Raw genomic sequence first — 13,886 nt, 5'->3', positions numbered from 1 at the left:
GACACTTGGTGGCAATTTGACTACTGGTCAGGACAAAAGAAGTAAGCTCAAACTGGGAATCTGACTTTGGGCCAGGACTCAGGAAATAGTTCCAGATTAAGAACATTTACATTTGAGTTAATGCAAAGCTCAGAGCAGGCTCAGCCGAGGCACATGTGGCAGTCCTTTTGTCTCAGTCACCCCTGGAAAGGTGTTTACAGGATTTTGTTCCTTGCCTTGCTTGACCCAGAACAGATCTTACCATTTTGCGTACTTAAGGTGGTATAAAAGCAGACTGGAGAATAGTAAACCTGTTTCAGCCTCAGCACTGGCTGGAGTCTTGGTGTAAGGTTAATTGTCTTTTTCTTTTTAATCCTCACCCTTGCCCTGGAGAGCCTGGCTTGGCTAAGTAACTTCACTGTCATCTGCCAGGACCTCATTATAACAAACACGCACGGCGCCCATACAACTGTGCAGAGCACAGAAGGTTGTGGCAGCCTTGAGCGTCGGCTGAAAGGTGGCAGTAGTTCTTAGCTGCTCCGCGGAGAAGGGAGGCGGAGAGTCACTGTCAGCAGCAAAGGTGCAGGGGTGGGGCTAGGACACCGAGGGTTCGCAGAGTGAGAGGAAGGGGAGAGAAGCAGACTTTTGTTTTTGGCAATAGGGGGAAATGAAGTTTTAGGTGGAGTGAGCCCGTTGCACCGAAGCGGCGGTCGTTAAGGTTTGTAAGCAGAGCACTAGTTAGAAATAGTCTTCGGAACTCAAAGAAGAGCGATTGGCGGCTGCGGTGGGTGGGTCGGTGGGTGGGTGGGTGGGTGATTGGCAGCCAGGAATAAAGTGGTTTTGAGGCCGGGAGCCCTGGCGAATGTCTGGACTTCGTCTTTCCTTTGCTGCAGACTGTTAAAAGCAGGTGGTTATAGGCATGTCTTTTTAGCCAGTAGGTAAACACCAAATCTAGATTCTAGTTTGTATAAATGGAATCATTAGTGATTTTGTTGTATTTTTTTCAGCTTTCTGAGGAAACCACTGGGGTTTATGCAGTAGTTTTGAGTGGAGAATAACAAACTTTAAGATTTCTTGGAAAAGTTAATAAACTTAAGAAACCCTTTAAATCAAAGTTTTGCTTTGCTGCCCTCTTCTGGACATGGCTTATGGTCAATTTTTTTTTTTTTTTTTTAAATGTAGGCCCTCGGCAGCAAAAGAAGATAAAGATTTATTTATTTAAAGTAAAAATGAAAGCACATTTAAAAAAAAGAAAAAAGTCTAGTCAAACCAAAGACTCTTTAGACTTCAAAATATTTTTCTAATTTTTTTTTTTTACTTTTGGAAATTTCTCACACCTGCAGTATATAAAGTTTACTCTTCTCATGGGGCATCCTTGCTCTGTGCGTGCGTGCGTGTGTGTGTGTGTGTGTGTGTGTGTGTGTGTGTGTCTGTGTCTGTGTGCATGTGCGTGCGTGTGTGTGTGTGTGCATGTGCGTGCGTGTGTGTGTGTGTGCATGTGCGTGCGTGCGTGCGTGCGTGCGTGCGTGTGTGTACACTCGTGAAGTTCAGAGGACAGCCTCAAGTGTCAGTCCTCACTGCTCTTGCTTCAGATAGCCTCTCATTGTTTGCTGCTGTGTTCACCCGCTGTCCAGTAGGCTTTCCCTGTCTCTACCTCCCATTCACCATAGGAGTGTTGGATTTACAGATGTGCTACTGTGTCTGGCTTTGTGGAGTTCTAAGGATTCAAACTCAGATCGCCATGTGTGTGCAGCCCAAGCTCTTTTTGGTTTTCTTTTTCTTTCCTTCCTTTCCTTCTTTCTTTCTTTCTTTCTTTCTTTCTTTCTTTCTTTCTTTCTTTCTTTCTTTCTTTCCTTCTTTTCTCTTTCTTTCTTTTAGTATAATTGTTTTATTTTTAAGATTATAATCTAAATACATCATTTCCCCCATTTCCCTTTGTCATCTAAAGCAGTGGTTTTCAACCTGTAGTTACAACTCCGTGGTGGGTGTCAAAAGACCCTTTCACAGGGGTTGCCTAAGACCATTGGAAAACAGATATTTATATTATAATTCCTAACAGTAGCAAAATTACAGTCATGAAGTAGTCACAAAAATAATTTTATGGCTAGGATCACCACAACACGAGGAACTGTATTGAAGGGTCACAGCATTAGGAAGGCTGAGAACAATTGCTCGAACCCTCCTATGTGCTCCCATGCTCTCAACCTCACTGCCTCTTTTTCTCTAATTGTATATGTAATATGTATGTATATATATACATATATACACACATATACACATATATACACATACATATATACATATATACACATACATATATACATATATACACATATATACATATCACACACATATACACATATATACACACATATATACACATATACATACACATATATACATATATATGTGAGTGTACATTTGTGTGTGTCTTCAGAGCTGACCGATTGGTATTGTATAACCAATTAGCGTGTTCATCCCTGGGAACACTGTTCCTCCTACTCACGCATTCCTTTATTGCTTGTAGATCTTTGTCCAGGGCTGAAACCTTGTGAGCTTCCTCCCTTACACTTTACAAGTCTATGGGTCTTGTCCTTGTGCAAGTCCTGTTTAGTCAGCCATGTTGGTAAGATGTCATGGGCTTCTCTGATATTTCTAGGAAAGACATTTTCACACAAAATTCCCTGATGCTCTGCTTCTTACAATTTTCCCACCTTCTATAGTGGTCCTCGAGCTTAGGTGCGCGCGTTGAATTCTAGATATGTCAGTCGGGACTGGACCCCGTGACTCTTCATTTTGCTTGTCTGTTGTTTTGTGTAATGGTCTCCATCGATTGCAAAAAGAAGTTTCTTTGATGAAGGGCAAGAGCTACTCTTACCTGTGGGTTTAGGATAAATATTTAGAATGCAGTTAGGGACTCTGCTGGTTTAGCAGAGTGGCAGTGACTTTATCGGACTCGTCTTCAGTGTTTTATAAAGTTCTGTTGTCCAGCTGTTGCTGAAACTAGACCAAACAAATGTCAGTGTTTGCCGGAGCTCACTTAATAATCCTCCCTTCTGTTCCTACCAGGAGTCTTTGATGGCAACCCTTGGCTTCGCGGTCTGTGGGCTGAGCAAGCTACCACATATTCCTAAAACTCCCTAGTTACCACCTGGATGGCACATGTTCTAGAGAAGGTGTGTGTGTGTGTGTGTGTGTGTGTGTGTGTGTGTGTGAAGGGGTGGATTGTGAGTGGGTAAAATATACCACTGAATCTTTAGAATTCTCCAAAGGCTTGATGTATCGACTGACCTCAGGGTCAGGGTGGTCAGATGGTGCAGTAGTCCTCAGGTGATGGCTCAGTTCCTAGGCACTGATGTGGAGGACACAATCACTGTACCCTTCATGGCCTGAATTGAGTCTCATGACACTTTTTTATATGTTGGAGTTTAGCTCTTTCTTAATCCATGATTGTTTCCTGTGTCTGTCTTCCACCTCGGGCTGTATCAAATTATTCCCAGGTTCCTTGACTTATGGTAGTTCCTGGTTGTTGGCCCCTCAGTCCTAAACAATAGTTGCTCTCTCAAATAGTTCCATACATAGCCTTCTGAGACAATGGTATGACACAGCACCCCTCTTCCCCACTACTGACTAGCCTCTGTGTTAGCCAATGAGAACATAGAAATAAGGATACTGTCCCTATAGGGGCAACCCCACAGCCCTATAGAATAAGAAATTGGTGACTCCTATGTGGGATGCTAAGACATTAACAGAAGAGGATCATGGCCTGAGTGGGCATGACTTCCGAGAGGAATTAATAGTCTATGAGCTGGGGGCTGGAGATGGCTCAACAGTTAAGAGCACTGACTGCTCTTCCAGAGGTCCTGAGTTCAATTCCCAGCAACCACATGGTGGCTCACAACCACCTGTAATGGGATCTGATGCCCTCTTCTGGTGTGTCTGTAGACAGTGACAGTGTACTCATATGTATAAAATAAATAAATCTTTAAAAAATTAGTCTATGGGCTAAAGAGGGCTCAGCAGTTAAGAGAACTTGTTCTTGCAGAGAGCAGGGGTTCAGTTCCCAATACCCACAAGGAAGCTTACAAGTCATCTATAATTGCAGTCCAGAAGATCCGATGCCTCATTCTGGCCTACACACAAACACACACACACACACACACACACACACACACACACACACACACACACACACACACAGAGAGAGAGAGAGAGAGAGAGAGAGAGAGAGAGAGAGAATCATACTATAAAAATAAATCTTAAAGGTGAGCCATTTTAAAGAGTAAGTAGGAATGGGTTCAGATTATGAGAGAGGCAGGATGTCCTGGTACACTAGTCTGACAGCAAGAGATCATTCTGATGCTGACAAATGGCAATGGTTGGTAAGCTATCTTATTGGTCATGAGAGACGGTGGGGAGAGGTCAGGAGAGCAGCGCTGAAAAGCAGACCATGAGAGACCCCGTTAGGCTATGCTAAGTGTCGTTTCCTTCTCTGCATCCGTGCCCATTGTAGGGTGTGCATTCTCACTCTTGCTCCTGAGCGAGCTTCTTGACTAGGAGAAGCATGCACCTCTTCTCTCCCATAACCCTCTACGCACACAACCTTATTCCGTTCTTCCTGCTCCATTGAAATTGTCCTTGTCATTCATCTTTGGAGACTTGGTGTTCTTATGTTAGTTTTTGCTCCTGTGACGAAACAGCTGAGATGAACACCTCAGCTCATTAGACATGGTCTGGTGGCTCCCTTGCTTTAAGGCCTGTGGTAGGGAAGAAGCACCATAGTGATGCCAGAGAAAAGCAGCTCGCCTCATGAGTCTGTAAGAAAGCAGAGATAAGAAGGGCCCAGCGATGACCCAGTGACCTACTCTATCCAGCCATTCCTAATACCCATTCAGTGTGGACTCATTGATAGAGTAAGTGCCTTTAATACTGAGTCAGCTCTCACAGCACAGCCAGCTAGAAGCCAAGATTTAATCCATGAACATTTAGGAGACACTCCATACCCAGACTGTACTCTTCTCATCTTCATATTGTGGCTTTTGAAATCACTAACCTCTTTCTTTCCTCCTCTATCTGGTCCTTCCATCCACCCACCCGAGTTTTGTTGTATAGCCCAAGCTGGTCTTGAGTCCCGAAGAGCCCCAAACTTGACCTGTGGTGAAGCACTATGCCTGCCTGCCTTCAACGATCTCCTGATTTTCCTGGTCTCATGCTTTCTTAGTTTTGTAGCAGGACCTCTGGCTTCCCTCATCTAATGTTTTGTTTCTCTTCTGATAGTGGCTTTTTTTTTCTTTTCTTTTCTTTTTTTCGGAGCTGGGGACCGAACCCAGGGCCCTGTGCTTGCTAGGCAAGCGCTCTACCACTGAGCTAAATCCCCAACCCCTGATAGTGGCTTTAATCTTCTTCATTAAGTTCTGATCTCCATCACTTCTTACTAGACACTCTTTGCACACTATGGTGGTTTGAATAAGAATTGGCCCACACAGGCTCATATATTTGAATGCACCAGGGAGTGCATACTACCTAAGAGGGAGTATGCTACTACCTACTAAGAGGGAGTAGTCCACTACCTACTCCTGGGAGTAGGCGTGGACTTGTTGGAGGAAGCCCACTGGGGGTGGCCTTTGGTGGTTTCCAAAGCTCTAGCCAAGCCCAGTATCTCTGACTGTTACTGTGGATCCAGATGTAGAACTCTCAGCTACTCTTCCAGTACTATGTCTGTCTGCATGCAGTCATACTTCCTACCATGGCAATAATGGCCTGAACCTCTGCAACTGTAAGCCAGGACCAATTAAATGCTTTCCTTTGTAAGAGTTGCCGAGGTCACGCTGTTTCTTCACAGCAATAGAGTATTGACTAAGACACCCACCGTTTCCCACGAACAGCCATCACCGTAACTGTCTAAGGTCTGTTTGACACCTGTTCTTCTTGGACTCCTCTACAGGTAGTTTGGTTCTGGCTAAATGGGGTAGGAGTAGAAGTTCCATTTTTATTTCCTGGATTGTTGATGGGACAAGAGGCAGAGGCTAGAGACTGAATGAAGCCTTATGCTAAGGGGAGTGAAGTAGAAAATTAAAACATGGTATCACTGGTGATGTTTTAGCTCTACTGCACCAGCCATGGACTCCCATATGTTATATCGGAAAAGCATCTTGGGGTTGGAGCGAGAGCTCAGCAGTGAAGAGAACTTGAGGTAGGTTTTCAGAAGTCTTGAGATGGGTTCCCAGCATCTATATTAAGCATGTCAGAACTTCCTATAGGCCCAGATCTAGGGAGGTCTCTCTCTCTCTCTCTCTCTCTCTCTCTCTCTCTCTCTCTCACACACACACACACACACACACACACACACACACACACACACACACACTTTGAAATTATTTTAGGGCTAGAGAGAAGGCTCAGCCATTAAGAGCATAGTTGCCCTTCCAAGGGCTTAGGTTTGATTCCCAGCATCCACATGGTGGCTTACAACCATCTGTAATCAGGTCTGGTGCCCTCTTCTGGCCTGCAGGCGCATACACACGGGCAGAAAGCTGTATGATGTATATATACATAATAAATAAATAAATGTTTAAAAAAAAAATCCAATGCCTTCTTCTGGTCTCCTCCAGTGTCTGACTGACTTATACATGGTACAGAAGAATGCATGCAGGTAAAAAGTAATTTTACACAGTAAAAAGGACAAAGGCATTTCACTACTGTCAAGTCACTTAAACACACAGTGGGGTATTTCCTCTAGTCACCTTCTAACTTTCTCTCTGAATCTCATATTGCCCCCATTTAACGCTGTAAGATTTCAAGTAGACATAATCATAGTACTCTGTCCCACCCAGGTTACAGCTCTTATAGTGTCTATACAAATGATAAGGACAATTGGCTCTAAGAGAAACTAACATTTGATTATCCAAAACAAAACAAAACAAAACAACAACAACAAAACAACAATTCTAGTAAGCATTTAGGCAGTTCCCCAATCCGCAAGAAAAGGAGTTTAGGGACGTACAGTATCTCTTACAAAGTCTGCTTGGTTTTATCTCTAAAGATTTGGCAAAGCAGTGAACTGCAGAAAAATTTCCAAAGATCAATTTTCTCAAAGCTGACAGTTCTCCTTCTCCTTGAGCTACATTTTTGTAAACCTGGAGCTAAGTTAGAGGACAGAAGGCCAGCACACCCCCACTGATGGATTCGTTTAGTCTTCAATTTTAGTTAGTTGTGGTGAGACAGATTGCTCTTAAATCCTTCTAGTTAGTTTGTTTTTGAGACAGGATCTCTTTGCATACCTCTGCCTGTCCTGAAACTCACTATGCACACTGAGCTGGCCTGGAACTCAAAAGTTCTGCCTGCCTCTCCCACCCAAGTACTGGGCCCAAAGGTGTGTGCCACCATGCCCAGATGCCTTTGAATCCTTGATCATCCCATCTTAGCTTCCTGAATGCTGGTATTACAGGCATGGACAGATATACTTGACTGTCTACTATGTTTAGACATCAGGAAATTACACATGCAACCTAGATATCCAGGTTTTGAAAACTTAAGGGCTCTGACAACACTGGACTATTGTTCTAACATGACCTTAGACGTGAAGCTGGCCTGAGTTCTCAAGTTTGTCGTGGGCCTTTACTAGGCTTTTCTAGTCCCACCGGTCTTTATAACTGTTAGGTTACATGTTCAGACAAATACACAATGGTACGCCTACTGTGTTCAGACAAACACACGTGGTGAGCCTACTGTGTTCAGACAAACACACAATGGTGCGCCTACCTGTTCAGACAAACACACAGTGGTGCGCCTACCGTGTTCAGACAAACACACATGGTGAGCCTACCGTGTTCAGACAAACACACAGTGGTGCGCCTACCGTGTTCAGACACATACACAGTGGTGCGCCTACTGTGTTCAGACAAATACACATGGTGCGCCTACTGTGTTCAGACAAATACACATGGTGCGCCTACTGTGTTCAGACAAATACACATGGTGCACCTACTGTGTTCAGACAAATACACATGGTGCGCCTACTGTGTTCAGACAAATACACATGGTGCGCCTACTGTGTTCAGACAAATACACAATGGTGTACCTTTGGTGTTCTGGGTAGTTATTATTCACAACACAGGTTTTCATTTTATAGCAGATCGGGGAGGATCAGAAAGTCCTGTACCCAAGGGCACAAGCTATGTATGGGCAATCTCTGTGCCCTCTGTCTAATCTGTCTTTATACCTAACAGTTTCAAAAAATAAAGTCTATCCAGCCCAGTAGCATTCTGCAACAACCCCATTCTCTCTCTCTCTCTCTCTCTCTCTCTCTCTCTCTCTCTGCACACAAGTATGAACAAAGTCAGTATGTTAATGAAACATGTGCACTCCTATGTTTGTTGAAACAATCTGCAATACAAAGATATGTACCCAGCCTAAGTGCTGGCTGATAAATGCATCTAAGAGAATGAATGGCACATATGTCAACAAGGTGCATGTCAACTATAAAGAGGGAAACCTTGTCCCTTGGGACAACACAGATGGAACTTGAGATTATTTATGTTAAGTGAAATTTACAGGTGCAGAAAGACAAGTACCACACAATCTCTCATACAGAATTGATAAAAGTTGATCCCATCCAAGTTGGGAGTAGAAAGGTGGTTACCAGAGGCTACGAATAGTGAGGTTCTGTGAAAGGATGGGAGAAGCTGACCAAGGGGCATGGAGTTAGTTAGAAACCACAAAGATGTTGGGCTTGTTAGTATAGGTCTATGATCCCAGCTTCTCAGGACCTGGTGTCAGGTGGATTGAAAGTTCAAGGCCAACCTGGACAACTTCGTCATATTCTGTGTCAAAGCTAAAAAAGGGCTCAGAGGAAGAACACTAGCATGTAGAAGGGCCCAGGTACTGGTACTACCAGGAAAATAAAGGAATAAGACTGTCTGGTGTGCTATTGCACTTTAGGGAGAGTATGGGGAACAATGACAACTCTATACTGAAGTGGGAACTTAAGGGGTCTTTGGAAATTTGGTTGGATGGTGTTTTGCTGGGGCAGACACAGATGAAAGGCCAAGGCAGACTCGTGAAAGAATATTGAGCTGAAACAGACACAAGTGAAAGGATGTTTTGCTAAAGCAAGCACATGAAAGGACACGTGATGAAGGATACTTTGCTAATGACCCGCATGTATCAGTCTGCCTTACATTGCATAGTTGAGCTGAATTTATTGGGGTGCTGTAGAAACATACCAAAGAACTCCGGATGGCGTGCTGCAGTTTCTTGCTGCTTCTGTGGACACGGGGCTGACAGGTAGAGTGATGTGAGCTGAGACAGACGCATATGCTGAGGCAAGACTCGTGGAGGACACATGATGTTTGGAGGGTAGAAATAGGACTTGATGTACAGAGATGAAGATGAGTTAGGCTTGCTTATAGAGCTAGCCGTGCAATGCTTGTTGGTCCTGTGTCTTCACTGATCTTTGATTCACTGGAAAGGCACAGCTGAGAACTTTTCCTGGCGTCCGTCTAGGTCCCCCTGCTGACCTGAGCTGAGGCTGAGAACTGGCTGTCCCTGATAGGTGGTGCCACCACTGCTGATTCATGGCATGTGCTACCCCAACTCCACTGAACTGGACTGCTGGGGTATCCGTGAAGTGTTTGCGGGCAGATAGGCTGTTGCTGCTGACCTGTGAACTGAACTGCCAATTTCTAGACAACACAGACAGGAGTTGCTCCAAACAACCTTTCTAAACAGGTCCACTTCCCCTACATCCACCACTACCTCTGGTGGGTGGTGGGTTTTAAGGGAGGTTAAAGCATTTAAGAACCATCATTAAAAATAGGCGTTTGAAAAAAATTACAATATACTTTTTTTTTAAAAGATAGATTTCGAGTGGTTTTGGTATGGAGAAATGTTTGGGATGTATACTTTGAATGTGAAACAACATAAAACATATAGAAATGAAAATTAAGTCTTAAAACTATACACATAAAATATCACACAGTAATTAATAAATGCTGATGTATTTTGTCAGTTAAAGACACATATAAACAGACTACTTAAGAAAGGTGAAAAGCTGGGTGTGTTGGTACATGCCTTCAATAATAGCACCCAGGAAGCAAAAGTAGAGAGATTATCTCTGGGTTCAAGGCCAATCAGGGCTGAACAGTAAGACCCAGTCTCAAAAAACAAAACAAAGAAATGAGAAAAAATATTCAGTAAGAAAGCCCCTAGGTGCAGCTAGATGGGAGTCCACAAGAGGAAGGCTCTTCTTTTTTTGCAAAAGAGATTTTTATTACACACACACACACACACACACACACACACACACACACACACACACACACACACACACACACACTGTAGCTGTCTTCAGACACATTAGAAGAGAGCATCAGATCTCATTACAGATGGTTGTGAGCCACCATATGGTTGCTGGGTTCCAGGTTCTCTGGAAGAGCAGTCAGTGCTCTTAACCACTGAGCCATCCTCTCTAGCCCCTAAGAGGAAGGCTGATCCAGGTGTGGTGATCAAGAGATTTACATAAGGGAGAGAGAGGGAGGGGGAGGAGGTGAGATAAAATAAACCACTCCATTGGGGATGATTACAGACTACTTCTTGGAGAAAAGAGTAGCAAATTTAGAAAGTAGGAAGGCTTCAAGGCACCTGTTGGTGTTTGATCAAAACCATGGCCCAAACTCATGGTTTTATGTGTAGATAATGTGCATGTAGACTTATGTACTGAATACTACTTTGCATGTACGCAAACCTGTATTTCTAACTCTGCAAGAATTACCTGAGAGCATCAGCCATTAGCCATTCTCAGCAGCCATTAGCCCATCTTAATGTGCAGACAGCTTCATATTTTGTCTTTTTATCTGGATGCTTATTCAAATTTAACATAATCACTGGACAGTAGACTTAGGTTTGATGCTTTATGTTTTCCATTTGTCACACTTACTTTTTAAGATTTATTTATGTCTATGAGTGCTTTATCTGCATGTACACCTGCATGCCAGCAGATCGCATCCAATGACATTATAGTTATAGATCCTCCGTGTGGTTGCTGGGGATTGAACTCAGGACCTCTGGATGGGCAGATAGTGCTTTTAACTGCTAAGCCATCTCCCCAGCCCTTTACTCTTTTTTAATTCTTTCTTTTCTTCTTTTTACATTTATTTATTTGTTTTTTGAGACATAGCTCTCGGTGTCCTGGAACTCGCACTGTAGACTGGGCTGGTCTTATACTCAGAGAGAGCTGTCTCCTTCTGCCTGTGGAGTGCTGGGATTAGTGTGGTGTGTCACTGTGCTCTGGCTACAGTTATTTTTCAGTACATAATCGAATAACGGTATACGTTAATGGGATACCAGTGATATCTGATACATGCATACACTTAACATTTAAAAATGCTATTGTCCGTCAAAGGAAATCAGTGCTCTTTGGGAAAAATGGTTGCCACGAGGACTATGCAAGGCAAATAGATAAGGTGGAGCTGAATGCATGAAGCGTTCAAAACATAACAGCGGCTCTCTGGGGTAGGCTGTCTTGGTTGTAACTTGACTGGGCAATCAGCTAAAAGACAGGCCTCTGAGTAGGTGTACAAGGGTAGTTCCTGGAGGCATTAACTGAGAAGCACTCTCCCCCTAGTGGCAAACCAGATGCAAGGAGGTCCAAGGAAAAACTGCCGCTAGCTTGCCTTCAGCTGGTGACCTGCATTGGTGCTATCAGAACCCAGGTTCTACGGCCTCCCCCATAGTGGGAAGACAAGTAGCTTCCCAGAAATCTTCCAGGCCTTCAGTGCCAGATGGCCCTGCCGAGGCGCTCAGCCTCCTGGGCTGAGCAGTTTACCAGGGACTCAGCCTCTGGAACGTAGACAGCTCTTGTTGATCACCTCGTATTGTAGTGATAAGTCAATCTACTAAACACCTTTTGTAATATATATATATATATATATATGTATGTATGTATGTATGTGTATATATATATTCATTCTACTGGTTGTTCTCAGAACCTTCACTAGTGCAGGCCAAGCCTCAGAAACTGACATTCCATCACTGATCTGTGACTTCAGCAAATAAACGATAATATATGATAAATAAATGGCTTGCCTATCACAGCAAACCACCGTTATTCTTTGAATAGGTCAGACATTTAGCTCCATCTTGTGTACTTGTCTTACGTAGTCCTTGGAGCAGCCATTTTTCTTAAAGAGCACGGATTCCTCTGATGGAAAATAGCATTTAAAGGTTACATGTATGCATGTACCAAACATCACACGGTATGCCATTAATTTAATCGCCCTAGTAGCAGAGTACCAGTTGACACATGTTGAGGAATGAATAAACTAAAGGAAAAATCATCATCTGGTAACTATCAGGATAACGTCTCATGCAAAGCTAAGAGCACACAGCTAAAGAGGATGGCGAATGGTATTTAGGCAGTCTGTTGGTTATCCTCAGGATCTCCGTGTTGGTTCTCCTCAGGTCATCTCAGCAGCACGGGGACAAACACATCCCTTCTACCCTCATGTGCCAGAAGCACATCCCAGGCCACCTGAGTACTCCCGGGGCAACGGGCAAGCACCACACTCAGACTGAGCGTCTTCCCTAAACCACTTCTGCGTATGAAGGCTATGGCGGGGCAGCTGAGGTGTCTGTAGGGCGAAAGGCAGAAATTTACAGTGCTTTCGGAACCTTTCTATTAGTATAAAATTTCATTTAAAAAAAGCCAGAATACCAGTTAACTTTTGTTCAAAAACTTTTATTTACTATAAAGACAAAACACCAAAATAGGTACAAATACTATAAAATTGGTTCAAAGGGGTAAAAATTTTAATTAAAATATCTCGATATATTTAAAATAACAAAGGATACATTTAAGCCAAATTTTCTTAACCCAGAGTTTTTTTTTTTTTTTTTTTTTTTTTGTAGCATTTGCTTACATAGTAAGGTGCTAATAGGAGTTAGCCCTTAAGCCCTGGAAGTCTTAGGAATCATAGTCACACAGCACATAGAATTTCATTGTGAGAGTGAACTTTGGTAGAAGAAAAATCTATAGGACACCTGAGGTAGTAGAAACTGGAATAAACAGCAGTAGACGTTATTTACAACTTGAGTACCAAATAACATTAAAAACACAAAAATAATTACACAATACAATTTTCAGTCCAGCTTTGATCCAAAGAAAACAAGAATATCACATCACATTTGCATCGAAAACAAAACAGCACAATTACCAGCAAGCCGAGGGGACTGCGAACAAACTCAAACACGGTGGGTCCTGACATCTGGGGACAGTCTGAGTTTGAAATGTGGCAGGCATGTGGATCTACACGGTAACACTGATTAGCTGAGGTTCCTCAGTTTATACAGTTTACATCTCTGTCAGACACAGTCTCATCTGACCAATGGTCTTCCAGTACATTAAATGGCAAGAGTGCGTCCTTTAAAGCTTGCACATGAGAGACTCGGGACAATCTCATTAGAATTGTGAAAATTCTAAGTAGTCAAAAAGTAAAAATAAAAAGAAAAAAAGTCAAGTACAATACATTTAGCATTACCAAACTTCACATTTCTGTATTATTTTTAACTCTTCAAATATTGCCAATCTTCCAAAACAAAGGAATGTAAAATTTCACTAAGAAGCACATTTACATAAAACTGTCTTTGAAAATTATCTGCAGTCTATCCCTGTAAACTTGTCTTGGGACTTATTTTACTTCCAATTTGTGTTGTACATTCCAAATGTACTACATAAATACATATATATATATAGCTTATTTACTTTATCCTGAGTCTTTGAGAATAACCAATTTTATTTCACACTGGCTTCTGAAGAGTTAAAACTTAACATCTCAAAGTTACAGCTAAGAGCTAATCAGTACTTGGTTTAAAAGACACACGGACAAAGGGCTACCGTTTTCCTTCACGAT

The 13,886-nt window shown here is 42.8% G+C and overlaps 1 protein-coding gene across 1 annotated transcript in view; it reads right to left on the bottom strand.

Moving 5' to 3' along the window:
• Positions 1 to 12,699: 12,699 nt before the first annotated feature.
• Map3k1 (mitogen-activated protein kinase kinase kinase 1) overlaps positions 12,700 to 13,886 on the bottom strand; it is a 65,092-nt gene continuing 63,905 nt past the window's right edge. The window contains 1 exon segment of the mRNA XM_032898897.1: positions 12,700 to 13,886. This exon segment is cut by the window's right edge and continues 1,361 nt beyond it. The gene's annotated coding sequence lies outside the window, so the exon portion shown is untranslated.

The sequence above is a fragment of the Rattus rattus genome, chromosome 3 (genome assembly GCF_011064425.1).
Source record: "Rattus rattus isolate New Zealand chromosome 3, Rrattus_CSIRO_v1, whole genome shotgun sequence".
In the NCBI taxonomy this organism is placed as follows: Eukaryota; Metazoa; Chordata; class Mammalia; order Rodentia; family Muridae; genus Rattus; species Rattus rattus.
The sequence above is the reverse complement of the archived record's forward strand: the minus strand, read 5'-3'. Positions and strand labels throughout refer to the sequence as shown.